Source organism: Gavia stellata, chromosome 16 (genome assembly GCF_030936135.1).
Source record: "Gavia stellata isolate bGavSte3 chromosome 16, bGavSte3.hap2, whole genome shotgun sequence".
Taxonomy (NCBI): Eukaryota; Metazoa; Chordata; class Aves; order Gaviiformes; family Gaviidae; genus Gavia; species Gavia stellata.
Window position 1 is genome coordinate 14,038,350 of NC_082609.1, and position 6,296 is coordinate 14,044,645.

Consider the following 6,296-nt stretch of genomic DNA (forward strand, 5'->3'; position numbering starts at 1 on the left):
CAATTTATTCCACAGTTACTCCAGAGTGAAACGTTGATGTGTTGAGTATAAGAAAATATGTATTTGAGACATTCTGGATCTAATAGGTATTCATCTTACTCACAGCTACTGTAATAAATTACCATTTCTACATTAGTTTGTTACCTTACCTACAACCCAAAACCCAGTGACCTGTAGGATTCTGAGAGAAAAATATGGATTCTCTAGACATATAAGAAGTCATCCAGGCAACACAGTAGTTTAAGTGAGTCTGAGTAAGAGACAAACAAGCTCACACTCTCTCTCGCCCTTTTGTTGTATTTCACTCTTGTGTAAAAGCAAACAAAAAACTGCCGAAGCTTAAATGAGAAGTTCATTATTTCACCTTCCTTCAAGTCTAAAACGAGTTTAAGGTTTTTAATTATACTTTTGGAATAAAAATCAAGTATAGAAATACCCATATCTGAGAAGTAAGTTTATAAGAAAGTTACCTTTATCCAAAAATTATGTGGAAACGAATTAAATTTAACTCTAAGTCTTGACAAGAAAATAAACCTCATAGGGTAATAGTTGGTAAAGACATTAAATACACGTCTGCAAAGTGGGTTTGTTCCTTTAGGAGTACGCATTTAGAAATCAACCTAAGGAAATGTACTCAAGGAGAGAATATTAAGCAACGTATTACAATCTCTTCAATCACTTGTCTAACTTTTCTATCTTGTGCAGTCTTGCATATTTTTATCCAGGCAGCTTTATCTTTATATCAAAGACAATGACATTGAATGTGACTATGCTCTGACTGCAAATCCTTGATAGTCTACCATCTACGTGACTGATTAGAAACCCATTTATCTACTACCACACAACTAATATAAGACCAGCACAGATTTACCTGGCCTTTTTCACTGTGCATTTGGGCTTAACATTCTCTCTACACAATGTAGAAAAGGACTGACCTCCAGCAATCTTGAGACTTAAAAATCTGTGTTCACTGATTCTTGAAAAGTGAAGAATACCAGGCTAGAAACCACCTCTCTCTTGTCAAACAGTTCCTGTTCACTGTAAAGAAACAATCACCACCATCATTATTATTATATAGTCACAGGGATTTCTATTAGTTAACACTGTTGGATTCACTAAGCTTCACACCAATTCAGGCCCAGTGAACCTGCAGTTGCCAGGGCCTCCTACCCCAGGTGCTGCTGCTAAAGGGTTTCTGTCTCACCTGGAGCTTGCACTTTACACCTGTGCTGGAAACATACCCAAACAATCATAGAACCCATGTGTGCTGGGTTGACAGTCACATACAGAGAACTTGCTTCTTCTAGATTAGGATTGGGACACTTGCCAATGCAGTCAAGATAGCAAAGTTTATGCAAGATTCAGAAAAATAGAGAATATACAGTAGAACTTGCTTCTCCCCTACTATAACCGTCTGTCCTGGGACAAAGGATACTATTCTCGTCCTGATAAATTAACTTCAGTTCTGAATGACTCTGTAAAGACTACCTATATTGAAATAATAAAGGATTATTAACACCAAGTACAGTTAACATAGCCTAGTGAATCAGATTTTTGCTTCCCGTATAGCATCTCTGAGGTATGAGAGAACATCCTCTTTTAATACAGGTCTGTCTTTCAAACACACACTACTGAAATAGCATAAGAAAATTGTGAACCTGACTACAGAGATGAGATCATCTGGAGAAACAGCAAGGTTTCAAAAAGTACTTACAGAATGATCACTGAGCCATCAGCTCTACTGTTGGTGATGGTGCTTAAAAAATATGACTGAAACATGTAGAAGCACAGGATGACACAGACTGTTAAATAGTATTGCTGTCACTCCCCAATTCCTTTCCCTCTGCAATTGGGAATAGGAAACAGTTGCTGCCATTAACTAAGAGCATGTTTGTCAGTTGATATTGAAAGGTGGCTGCTGTGGCAAATGGCAAAAATGCTAACAAAGAAAAGGTCTTTCAAGTACTGAGGCAACGGAGAGTTACACAGCTTACTCCTATGTGGTTCCTACCATGTTTGTTTTGCAGTGTTCCACCTCTATACAGCAGGGAAAGAGCCTACGGGCTTCAGTTTGGTTTAGGTTATTTGTAGATGACACGTGTATGAGGCATCTAGAGAGAGCCATCAGCTTCCATAGAATGATTCATGGATGCTTTGCATTTCCCAGAAAGCTTTAATCATTATGACTGATAGAAATCACTAAGAAAAACAAGAAACCACACAATACTTGTATTGATTAATACACTACACAGCCAGTTCCATCGGTAGTTTGAAATGTCATTTGTATACCTGCATGGTAGTTGGAACAAGTACTAACAACTGAACAGCAGTCTGTCTCATATCCTTCAAAAATGTTTAATGAAGAATTTGTTTAATTTGCTGCCCAGCAGATCTGCCAAAAGCAAGCCTCCTTCCTTTACTGAAGTGTTTATGCTAGACTGCACATTGACTAATGTCTAAGAATCAACCTGAGATTTGGAACAATATGTTACGGTTTCTGTCTGTTTGGACCTTTGATTTTCCTGGAGATAAAAGCTAACTCAAGTTCAATCTCCTGTGCATACAGGCTCAAATATTTAAGCATTAAATATGTAAAAATAAGAATGTATGTTTGTATATGTGTTTGCAGGTGCATAACAAATTTGTACATATCAATTAGAAAATTATTTTTCATTGTGGTCGAGCTTTGTACAGGACAAGAATAAGTACGACAAAGGCACCTTTACCATAGTGTGCTCCCTCTGTTCTGAGAGCCTTGTGCCAGCTCCCCGTGTCGCAAGGTACCAATAAGGTAATCTGTGAGCAGATGACTCACCCGCACTCAGTGCTACCAGTGGCAGGGTGGGGTGAGCAGCACAGGTAGCAATATGTGAATGCATTCTCCCTGAAGATTTGTGAAGGCAGAGGAAATATACTGAAAAGGTAAACAGAGGAAACACTGTCCTGTGACAGAAAAATGACCATGAAGGAATAGCAATCTAGCATGCATCTCATTTACACAGAATTGTACATGGATAAAACTATTTTACCTATATCTCCACTTTATATCATCTACAAAATTAATGTCTTCACTGGGAAATAAATAGAGCTAGTAAAAAAAAAAAAAAAACCCAAACCAAAACCAAAAGAAATCCAAATTTTTTCCACAAAGTAAGGGCACTTTTTAAAGAAAGTTTCCCTATGTCTTTTCCATTAATTTAGTAATCACATCCACGTAATAAAAGCTTATTTCTTCTTATCTAGTGTGTAGATGCTGAGGAAAAAGAAATGGGGGGGGGACACATCTCTGTCAGGGTCTGAACAGTTAGCACGTACCAGATTAACTGCAAATACCAGAGACTTGACTGCAGTCTTGTAGCCTTTGTGCCAAATTTGTCATATTTTAACTTGCTAGTTGCCACAGAAACTTCAGTCAGAATATCTATTTTCATTTCAAAATTCCTCAGTTTCAAGAAGAAAACAAACACATTTCTCAAGAAGTTTTCAGCTGTTGCAAAAATTCATCTAATTTTCAGCAGTAGTATTCCCAAATGAATCAGAAATATCATCTTTCATCACAGTGCTAATGACATCCTACAAGGTGATAAAATTAAGAGCTGGAAAGTGTAATCTTGCCACCACACTTCTCAATTCGCCATTTACTTCTTCCAAGCTGTTGTCCACTTCATGCCACTTTCTCAACAAATTTCCAAATTGTTTGCTTAAATGCCCAAAGCATATGTTGCTGGCAAGCCTTTTATAAGAAAACATTTCCATTATTCTCACGAGAACCTGGTCTCCCAAGAAACTTCTCTTCTCCATGATCACTATTCCTTTATAAAGCTTGCTCAGATCACTTACTTACAAAATCAAAATTTCCAAATAATTTTCTCAGCTCTGTCTATTCTCAAACTGGCCTGATAACCACAGTATCATTAAAACTTACTGGTGCTTTGATCTTCTCTGAGAAAGGAATCTGTGCGTTTGATAGTGTGAGCATTTCTCTTCATAATTAGAAAACAAATACCAGACTATACAACTTTTTGTTTCAAAGAATTTCAAAACTGCTGAGAAAGGGAATGTAACTATTTCACTCTTGAAAATCCCAAATCCACAAAAAGAAAACATTAACTGAAAGTTCAAGACAAATTAGATTTAAAAAAATCTATGCAAAGCCTATTTCAGCTCATGACCATCTAGCTCTGCAACGGACAGTAAAGTCCCTTCTACTGTCTGCAAAGGCTGTTTTTAGCATTTTTAGAAGGTAGGCTGGAATATTTTGAATGGCTGTGAGATTTTTAAGCCTGTCTCTGACTCTTCTCTGCAAATTCCTTACAAAGAATATTATCATGTCATTTTCCTGCAAGGAAATCACAGACTGAAATTATGAGACTCATTCAAACACTGCAGTCCACTTGCCCACTTGCTTTGCCATCAGAGATCCAGGCTGCCATGCAAGAATTGCTAGGCTAGACTGAGAAGTGAGGTAATAATAGACAGCTAAGGGAGTCCAGAGAGCATTCAAGCTGATGCATGTGTATGCTTTCCTCTAGCTCCTTCAATACACATATTACACTAAGCTGGAGTTGCTCTAAACTCTTGTTGATTCACTGTACTTGGATTCGCATTCAGCTCCCAACTTGCAACTTACACTCCTTTATTTACAGCATTCATTAATTCATTTCAACAGTAGTATAGCAAACACAGCAAAGCCCAGTGCTGTGCAGCAGTATGAAAGCTAGCTCAGGGACTGAAAAGGGAATAGCTGTGTAGCACAGAATCCCATGCTAATTTACTTTGTTACTCCTGTAAATTATGCTTTTCAGCAGGCAAGCTGGCATTGAGAGGTGTGCGCTATGCTCTTTACGGTAGCAATACTAAGCTTCGATAACCGAACATGCTGCTGCTAGACCTCACTTAACTGTTGGCTGGGATTCAACACAACTGTCCTGTTTGAGGACAAGTGTCATGATCTATATTTATATTTTGAAGGCAAATACTGAATTGTTTATCTGTCCAAACCATCCCTTTAGCTTGCCTTATCTTAAGTGGAAAGGATAAACAGAGCACAGTGAATTCCTAGAACATTTAAATTCATATATTGTTTCTGGTCTCTGTTTTCTTTTTTTGTTTTCTCCACAAAGCACTTATTTTTCAGTCTAAACAAGTTAAGAAGTAGGCCTCCATGAATGGGCATATACCTAAACCCAAATTTCTTAGACCCTGCACTTACGTAGATGCTTTATCGATAAGACCATCCCAGATGTCCCAGAACAGCTGTTGCACTGTAGGTCCAACCTGGTCCAAAAAGTAAATGTATTAAACTCCCTCCATGTCCAGGGGAAAAACCCAAATATTCCATTTCTCGGACTCACATTCTGGTCTACTCTTAGTGAATGATACAGACTGTTTTTCTTTTTACACAATAGAGTCTTATTTGGAACAGGGTGCTATTGAACAAAAGGCGGATGTAAATTGTATGATTAACAGAAAATATGTTTTTGTCTAATTCACAACAATGCCAAGTGAAGTAAAGGAATGGTTGGTGGCCCAATGTAGCACTGGGCTTTTAATGCCTGGGAGATGCTTATTAAAAGAAGCTACTAAAATAAACCTTTTAAAAAAAGACAAATTGGATGTGTGCAATTAAGCTGGGAGATGCTGATTGGACAAGGCACGTGTTTAATTTTTAAAAAGTTTGCTTCTCTTGTACACTTTGTGAATGAAATTAGAATCCTCCTGCTAAATTTTTGCCAAGACTCCTTTTTCCTTTCATTCAAAAAGGAAAAGGACATTATTCCAAGAGGAGATGTAAGGTAAGCCACAGAACATAAATCTCTTAGCAGTGAATAAAGTGATTCAGAAAAAGAAAAAAAATACTTTAAAATGTGTTTACATATTTAATACTAATGGAAGCACATTTGCAAAATGGGTATTAGTGGTGTTTATATGCTAAATGCAGTTTTAATGTTCTGAGAAGAGTGATGCACACAAAAGCCTCGAACAGTCAGTAAGGTCAAACATTTGAAAAATGTGGTAAAGTTTCAAACTAGTAGGTTTTAAATTAGGATCAGATAGGAGAACATTACCCCAGAAGGTTCTGATTTGCTGGTTTCCCTTTTCTACTTTTCTTTTTCTACCTAGTAGTTTGTACAAGCTTTTGATTTTTCATAGATGCAGTGCTATTGTCTGTGAAAAAATTAATACAGACAAATGGTTCCGAGTATCAACAAAAATACTGAGCTATACTAGCTCATGATGAAGTCACAGAGATCATATCTTTGGTGTATTCATAGAGCACTAAAGCCTCTCAGGAA